The sequence below is a fragment of the Aquila chrysaetos genome, chromosome 12 (genome assembly GCF_900496995.4).
Source record: "Aquila chrysaetos chrysaetos chromosome 12, bAquChr1.4, whole genome shotgun sequence".
Lineage (NCBI taxonomy): Eukaryota > Metazoa > Chordata > Aves > Accipitriformes > Accipitridae > Aquila > Aquila chrysaetos.
The window spans coordinates 15966406-15976133 of record NC_044015.1 but is presented as its reverse complement, the minus strand read 5'-3'; the positions used below and the strand labels follow the sequence as shown (position 1 = coordinate 15976133).

Below are 9728 nucleotides of genomic sequence, written 5' to 3'. Positions count from 1 at the left end.
TATTCGATTTTCTGAAGAGCAGCAAGATGACCTCTCCTTAAGAGCTAAAGTGGAATGCAGTTGCCACACCTCTCTTGGACCCTCTCTTTAGTTGTGCATGACTCAGGCAGGAGCATACTCAGCTTAGCAGATGGACAAAGACATAGTCCTTCCTTAGCAACAGAAGAAGGATGTGATAAAGAGCTTTTAAAATGCCAACACATCTTACCAATCACATGGATGGGAAACTGCTGATGAAACAATTTGCAAAACGTCTTCTTTACGGTTGCAAGTGGCTTTAACTGTCAGATTTTAAAATAGTTATTTAGGGAAAAGCTGCTTGGAAAAGCTGAACCATAGAATTCAGTAGAAACCACAAAGCCAAAGAGGCCCAGTTAGTTAGTATTCATGTAGGCAGCTAAATTTCAACTTCTTCTCAGGTTCAGGAGGAGCTGCCAGACACATTGAGGGAATCTTGGCATTTGAAATGTTTAAAATATTGTGTTTATTTTCCTTTATGCCTATTCTTAAAGTTACAGAAAAGCTTCTCCAATGTACACGCTCCATGCTCCATACACCTATCACATACTCACAAGGCAGTATGAACACTAATGGTATTTAGTCTGGTTTAAATTCCCGAGAATTACATGTACCTAACGGAAAGCTATAACAACACTGTAATGTAGCACAATCTAGGCGTGTTTGTGTATATAAATCTCAAACTACTATTCAATTCTACATGCTGTTTCATAGAACTAAATTAGTCAGAGTACAGATGAAGCACAGAATAACATCATTTTGCATAGATGGGCGTGTTCTGTCCAAATGCCTGAGCACTAGATATAAGCAATATTGAACACACCAATACCTCTTCACATTTACAAGCTAAATTCAAGTTTGAAGTAATCAGAGTCAAATCAAGACTGAAGTAAGGCTAGTTTGCTGTTTTAAAAAAAGTATTACTTGTCCCAACTTTTCCAGTGTTTCAGTAAATATCACAGATGTAATAAGTGTGCTTTGTTAGTCAGGTTTGATTGCTAAAGACCCTTGCATAAGTGAGCAAAAAAATTCTTCAGAATAAAGACTTGTGAGTTTGGGTGCTGAGCACATAACTCTGTCTCCTCTGGGCCACAGTCCATACCAAACAAAGCACATGGAACTGCCTTCTGGGCCAAAAACTGCTGACACAATAGCTGCCCATGTTGCTGCCATAACTGGAGATGATCCCTAGGAGGAATCGGAGCTAAAGTTTACTGCCTGTGACCAATAAACACTGCATGCTAGTAACTGTGGGAAGAATTCACTTACTTGGTATTTGTTTAGGTCTAATTGCTGTACCTGAATTTCTTAATTAATTGATGTTAGAGAAATACAGGACATTTATTTGCAAAAGAAAAATGCTGCAAAGGTCTCAAAAATAACAGTAAGCAGATCTACATTTTAATCATATGTGGTAGAATTTTTTTTTCTGGTGAAAAGTAGCTTAAGTTTAATTAATTTATATCATCAGGAGATGTAGAGTGCAGTTGCTGATTTTGCAGCTCCTGCATGTAACCCAATTTTGAAGAAATATCTTAAGCAGGGATTTCACCTGAATTACTGAAGCAATTTGGTTTAGTTACTACTAAAATGTTAGCATCACAGCCAGACTAGGTTGCTGGGTTTTCTTTTTATAATGAAGCTTTTCAAATCATCATCTTAAATAGAGATTATAATGTCCCCGACTGTGTTAATTTAATGGTAAATTTAATCCTAAATATGCAGAGCAGTGCAGTTCTACAGCACAAAAAAAAAAAAAAATCCCTAGAGACTTACCTCAGGTGTCTCTTTTAAAATATTATTATTTATCCTGTTAAAATTGCTAGAAAGTTAATCTAAATGGACACACAGCTAAACAAATAAAGGCATAAATGCATGCTTGTATCAATACACAGCCCCAAACCCATACACATATGACATGTTTTGGTGAATGCAAATAGATTCATGTATTGAACACTGTCAGTTTTTACCATATTATATATTTCAGGAACTGGCTTTTTGACATACTGTTATTTTATATGCTGTTCCTATTGTCGTAAGAAAAACATTCTGAATACAAATAAAGATAAAAACATGCAACCCCATTAGCCATCTGACCCATGAAATTGTAATGTTCATTAGTCTTGTAAAGCTAAGTGAGTAAAATTTTTATTAATTTTGCATCTGTTTTTGTGAACTGAGATACTGGTATCATATTAAACAAAACAAGCACATAAGCACAGGACCAAGACGTAAAATACCAATATCTGTTTCTTCTTCATCATGTACTCCTAGAAGCCAATCATCAGCTACTATTCTACAGAAAAGGGTCTCCTGTTACTGGAATTAGCTTATTGTTGATAAACTTTAGAGAATATTTATGTGCTGTTTATGTTTCTGGTAATAAAAGTCTCATATTTTCATGGCTTACTAAAGCAGTAAAGTATGGTAAAAGAAAGTTAAGCATCATCAGAGCAATATATTGGAAACTTTGACTCTTCCTCTAACAGAATCTACTTTTCTCTGTGAAAATAGTAACCTCTTTACATCCCAAACGACCATGTTTTATTCAGAAATTGGTTAGTGGCTAAGTGAGCTGTAGTATTTATCTAAGAAAATAAATTAATCATGTTGTATATATTGTGTACAAATAATGACATTTGACAACAAACAGCAAAAAAGAACCATGAAAGCAAATAAAGGAAAAGAAGAGAAATAATGGATATCTATTTCAGGAAGAAGTGCAAAACATAGTAGTGGTTACAACTATTTTAAAATAAGGCTATGTTGCCCTCTACTAGAGTCAGTGGACAATCCCTGGCTTACATGACAAGTGCAACCCTCCACACAAATTAACCAGATCCTGGTCCATGTATTCTCTAACAGATTTCCCCCAAAGGAAGCTGGAAGTAACATTTCCTATAAACTCCAAAGGTATTAATTGCAATCCTGGAAGCAATGCATATACTCACCCAGCAGAAAGAAGCTGTGGTGGTGCATTTCTTTCCCTCTCTGCAGGCTGATTTCTGAACTCAGGAAGGCTCTCTGGGCCTTACCATAAGTGTAATGAGTCAGGCAGTTAAGTGACCCTTGACTGTGCCAGGAGCTCTCACATAGCTAAGACAGGGAGCTATGCATCTCCCTCTGGGTGGGACGCCACTCAGAGCTTGCAAACTTTCCTGTTTGCGAAAATTGGAGGTCTGTTGCTGAAAACCAACACGACCTGGGCTGATTCTCTCCACTCCTTGAAGCTTGACCCTTTGCCCATTAAAGATGCCGAAGCATTCAACATGAATATTTTCACTGACCTCGAGGGGAATTTTTAACAGCTATACATCTTTTTCTCTCTCTTTTACTCTCTTGTATGTATATCTCTTAGTGTCTTTATGCACACACGTGTACTAACCTGAATAGTCTATAAGATCTATGTTATAGCAAGTATATGATAAGTTATTACTTTCAAATTTATACTTAAATTTCAGTCATGATTTTTATTCAACTGTGAATGAGTTTTAGGCTGCTATTATAATCCCTTTAGATATAAACCACTGACCAAGTCTGGGACTAGGAGTCGATCCATCTGCACCTAGACTCTGACAGGAGTTTAGAAAGCAAGGGGGTCTTCTCTGAATCTCGTGATTCAATGGGAGGGTCTCCCTTACCATTTCCCACATTCATGATCTTTGCACAAATCACAAGAAATTAATTCTTTGTAACATTCCCTTTTACCCTATTATGTTTTTGGTCCCTATATACATAAGTTTAGTCTGATTCTAACTTAATTTTCCTGCGTGCATTTCAACCATGTACTAAGTAATAGAGTGAACCTTGCCATCAAATCCTATGAAGTCGCACTTTTATACAAATTTCTATTAAATCATTTTCCTATTGCTAATACAATTGGAAATGATTCTTTAAGCAATCTGAAAGCCTCATTCTCCCCCCCCCCCCCCCCCTGCAGCAGAAGCACACTGAAGTAAGACGAGCTATTGATCTCTTTGTCAAGATTATATGAAGAAAAAGGCTCTAGATGCAGAGAGGACCTGAGATGAGGACAACAGGATATCAGCATCTGAGTGAGTGGGTGTTTCATTTGAGAGCAGAGTCTCCAGTGTAAGGGGTAAGAGAATCATCTGAATGAGTCTGAACTCAAGATAGAAAGGCTAGGACAGAGGTTAGAACTGAAGAAGAAGTAAGGTTAAAAATAGGATCTGAGGAATAGCAGGGACTGAGTCCACGAAAAGTTTTGTGAAATCAGGAGAAAGCTGAAAATATTGGGGTAGAAGTGGAAGAGCTTCCCACACATATATTTAGTACTGCTAACTCTGAGAACATAAAAATCCTAAAACTGTACAGACCGTAAAATATTTAGATATGTGTTGAGTTCTTTTTATTTACCTTTCTTGCCTGGGAGTTATTTCAGGTAGTACAAGCTCAGGGGTTCTCCACTTCAGTGTAGATTGAGCTGTAGATAATCCAGCTCTACATTCCTTTAGAACGTGCTGCGTTCAAATCCCACAGCAACAAATGCTTCTGAAAGGCAGAAAAGTTTTTGCTTGAAAATTCTGTACTTAGCATTTCTTCCTCAGAAAAACATTAAATTATAATAATAATTTAAAAAAAATCTTCATTTGTTAATGGGAAAAATACTTACAATATTTAAGTTCAAAACAAATACAAAATTCAAAACCACAAAATTTCATAGCCCTAGCAGTTCTTTCCAAATTGAACACTGGTACTATAAACCAAGTCAGTCCCCAAACTATGTATGCATTACTAGTATTAGAGGTGTATGCTATATAGCATGGATTTCCAAAAAAGCAAACATTGCCCTGAAAACTACATCATGCATTCCCAAAATAATTCTGTAAGTTACTGGATGAAAAGTATAGAGTAGTTTAGAATGATATACAGTACAGCAAACTTTAGTAAATCAAACTGTGTGTCAAATAATCTCCCTTAAAAGAAATAATTCAGATGGATTTGCTCATGAGCACAGACTGAAAACTGACTAAGGGACTATAAATAGAGAATGATAAATGACAGAGTATCACTATTTAGGTACCCAGACATTATTAGACCAGTTTTATTGCTGGACTTCTTTTACCTCCTTTAGCCAAGATAGAAAATAGGATGAAAAAAAATATTAGGTATAGAAGAGTCACTTTTTGTATTCTGCTTACCTGGACAGCCATGTAACACACATAACAAACAGTGCTTTTACAAAACATATAAGGAAATCAAAAGTATTTGTGAATAGAGTTAAAAAATAAAAGGTAGTGTTTCTATGATGACAAAATTTTCTTTGAAGAACTGTAGATGTAAACAGAACTCATTCTGATTTTACTACAGCTTTTGTGCAGTGGATCAGTAGAGTAGAGTTGTCACAACTGAGAACATGTAAGCTATCATTGCTTCACATAGACGAATTGAGCACATAAAAATTTGGGGACCATAAAAGCTGTTTCACAGGATACTAGAAAGTAATGCTGTTACTTAGTCTGTCTTGAACCTGTTGTGTGTCCTTGGGCATTTTCACTATGGCTCCGTTTCACTATGGGAAATGGACAGAAATATAATGTTTCTAAATGAATGAGTATCCAGGACTGCTATGTCTAACTGTCTCTAGCTGGGAGTGGATAATATGAGTAAGAGACCCCCTGAGCAGTGCATTTTAATTAGGGGTGCCTAGGGTAAGCATAATTCAAGTTATGGCTACTAAAATGAAACTTGAAAAGTGCTGTACCTAAATTCATGTTCAGTTGTTGGCATGCTGGGAAAGAAGCGTTAATCACACAGAAAGTACCTTGCTTACCTACAAGCTACACAAAGAGAAATACATGGACCTATGGAACACATGATGCGCTTTGATCTTGAGACAAACTCCACTAAGTACCAATGAGATTTTCTTCATGTGGTGCTCCCCCTACCACCCTTGTGGCAAAATCTCAAGGCTGTCATGGAAGTACATATGTCCTAGAGTGTGACAACCTATTCTGCCTTCATACTGGTTTATCTCTATAGGATAGTCCAACAGGAGCCCCAGATTGATTAGGAGGGGCTAAAGGCTAAGCTAAATCTATCAAAGGCAATCCCCTAAAGTATTACGGTGGTTTGGACTTCAAAGTAAAAAGCAAATGTGAACTATCAAGTCATCCAATGCTCCAACATAGGTCTCATTTGTAACATGCGTGTTAATATCTGCAGTAATATAGTCCAGAACCTTATTTTTAATGAAAAGGCCAACTGTATGTATTCCAAACGCTAACTGGAAATAGATAACTTGGAATTTTTCCAATATCATAATCTTGAAAATTTCAATAAAATCTTCACAATTTTTCCAGTATGTATACTTCCTGTATTAGCACAGGCATCTGTGCTCACAAGGTAGAAACACTTAATTTTTAGGATCTTGGCAATAGTAAGATACTGGGATCCTCACCAGTAACACTAACTTAAGTGAAGGTATACCACTTTACACCAACTCGACATATGATTCTCTATGTTATCATGTTGTGTAATAACAAAACTTTTTAGAAATAATTTGAGAGGGTTTTTTCAAATGGGCTATCGATAATATTGATTTGTTTCCATCCATCCATAATTTTCAAGTATTAATGTATTCAGTACTAAAATGTTGCATTTTAAGTGTGAAGTCAAACTCCACAGACCATTTTTGTTGCATTTTAGATAAATCTTTTCATTCCAATTTGCAATTAACAAGTTGAGCAGCAGTTTAAAAATGGAAAATAAACATCATGATAGTTCATAGAGTATGGGATACAAACAATTAATTATATTTCCAGATGAAATGAATGAAGCACTGTTAAACTGTTCTTTTACTTGAAAATTTTAGTTTTTAAAATGCATCAGAAAGAATATCTTTTTTTCCCCCAGCCCCTGCAACGTTGCATTAAACATCATCTTGAAATACAAACAACTTTTTAAAAGCCACCATTTTGCCTCAGCTGAGTATAATCAGTGAAATGCAAATTTATGTGTAAAAATTGCCTACAGTGCTTGATGTAAATTAAAATTACTCCTATAAATTCAATGTTCAAATTATCTGACAACTGCTGTTGTATTAATTTTGCTGCTGAATACATTAAACAACTGCAAATTCATTTTCTCACTCACATCACAATTAGCTTAGATGCTGGTCAGGAAGAGCTACTACATATACCAATAATCATTTAATATATAAAGCCTGTTTAACAGTAGGAGTTTTATCTAAAGTGAGTGACCTTCCTAGTGTTGGTATTTCTCTTGCAAATTTAAAAAAAACCTTAATGACAAAACCTTCTGTAAAGTGAACAAACTGTATTTCTTTCCTAGAAAACACCACACTGGTCAAAAGAAGTCTTTGTTGTTCCTTACAGGAGAGCCAGAGTATTTCCAAACTGCAAGTTAGGGTAGCCTCACAAAGACATACATGCACGTACACTCATGTATATTAAAAGAGATGCAAAGTAAAGGTTGTGTGGGTGAGGACTAGATATATAAAATGAGCTGCAGATCACAGAGCAGGACAGTAGCAGAATTAAAATTCAAGTCTCTGAACTCCTATACTAGTGCTCAGGCTTCTAGAAACCATTTTTTCAAGATAGTTGCAAGGACTGTTACAAATGAAATTAAAATCAGTTCACCCTTTTTCTCCCCTTTTAGTCTGAAACTTTGAAGAGATACCAGAAGTGTGTAGAACGTGTCTCATGGTTTTGAGTGTTTACCCTGATTTAGCACCAGTTCAGTTATTCTGTTCAAATTAGACATTCGTGAAACATTTATTGTATTTGAAGGCTGTATTTTTTTTAAATACAATTAAAAGGGCTAGCTATATTCCCAAGTTAATTTTGTCCCTAGGTAGTGCTACTTCCATGGATTTTCATTTCATTTAGCAGCCTCTGTGTCAGGGTGCAGCATGGGCAGTTGTTGCCCTGCACAGGAAGGAGAGCCAGGAGTCAAGGGTGACAGCAAGGCAGGCAGGGGTGTGCCCCCACCAAAGGCGGCACAGGGATGCAGTCCCACAGCTCTTGAGCAAGGGGAGCAGAGAAGACCAGGGCCAGAAGCAGGTTCAGCCATGCTCCAGTGATGGCCAGGTAAGTCAATAGTGACAAGGCACAGAGCTGGAGAGGTGCTAAGTGGAGGAAGAGGCACTCTGACCAAGCAAGGGGACCCATCTTATTGCTACATGGTATCGTCATCCCACCTTCTGTCCTGGCTGTTAAATTAGGCTTAATGTCAGGTTTCTAGCAAATATATCATGCTCTCAGACACTCAGATAAAAGCTGGAGGCAAGATACATTCTCTTTCATTTTCTTTTAGCCACAGGGCATTTGAGAAAGAACTGTCAGTAGAAACATGTTAACTTTTCACCAAAACTGTGTAAATAAAACATTTCAGTCAATTATTTAAAAATATTTTACAGATTTTTTTCATGTAAATTTCATTTTCCTAGTTTTCCTTATTTTAATTTTTTGCTAAGTTTCTTGGAAACATCAGGACAAAATATTTTCAGAAGATTCTTCACTAGCCCTAACAGTGTTTACGTGCATACAAATAAGTATAACATAGATCTTCATTACTTTACAAATTTCAAGCTTTAGACTGGATTAGGTTTTATTTAAATGAACTCTAAAACTGCATTCCCTCTTTCCTTCCATACCATACCCTACTTTTCTCACATACATATAGGGCCAGAGGCAGAGAAAGGCTTTAGGTGCAGAAACACCTTTGCAACTGAGACTACATATAACATCGAATCATTTCACAGAAACATTCAGTTTGCCAGTTTCAGTTATTACATTCAAGAAGTACCAACTTGCAAATAACTTTTTATGTTTAATATGTCAGTGTAACTTTAGCATATAGCTCAAGCATTCACTGTAATGATATCTCCAAACATTAACACTTTTGCTTATATGTCTATTTCCAGCTAAATAAGAGAGAAAGCAGTTGCTGGAGGTATTTCACATGTACAGTCTTCCATCTCCTTCACAGCCTGGCTGAGACACTCTTGCCTTTAATTAAAGAATTCATACAGCTCACCAAATATTTTAACACAAATTCTTCAGTCTTGATTGATTTCAGAAGTTTTATTGAACCTGCAGAAAATTACAAAGTCAAGTCACATACCTAATTCACCACATTTTCCACCTTACTTCATTTTCATGCCACAACTCGTTTACAACAAGACAACCCTGTTTGAAGTGGAAAAAAAATATTTCTATATTCACTGTAGGAAGTCAGTGATAAACAGGAAAATAGGTATTAAATTCTCTTTTTCCCAGGTTATATCACTGAATATCACCAAAGTACCTACCTTTACGAACAGCAAGTCCTTTCCTTTGGACTTTTGTAAATGTTTATAGGGGGATTTGATTACATTTGCCTCTACTCTCTTACCAATCTCTTCTGCCAGCTGACTTCTTAAATGCCAGGGTGTAGCAGTGCTACATATCAAGGTGCCGCGATTAGATCACTGGTCGGCCTGGACCAGGGAAGAGACAGATAACACACATGGTGTGAGTGCCAACTCCGTCCTTTATTGCGCAGTTAATTCCTTTTATACTAACAACAGTAGGTGGGATTACTGATATGTCATAGGGAGGCGACGACTAGCCTTCTACCTTTCCGTGACATCGCGAGATCTTCCGAACGGTGTTCCCTACATCTCCCCCTCCTCATGTCCAACTAGCTCCCATTGGTTACACACACTATTCATGCACTGTCCA

The 9728-nt window shown here is 36.7% G+C and overlaps 1 long non-coding RNA gene across 1 annotated transcript; it reads right to left on the bottom strand.

Annotated features, from left to right (window-relative positions):
• Positions 1–8815: 8815 nt before the first annotated feature.
• Positions 8816–9505, bottom strand: LOC115349506. Its single transcript, XR_003926123.1, has 2 exons — positions 9400–9505; positions 8816–9098 (listed from the first exon to the last, which is right to left on the bottom strand). It is a non-coding gene; the product is annotated as an uncharacterized LOC115349506 (long non-coding RNA).
• Positions 9506–9728: the final 223 nt, after the last annotated feature.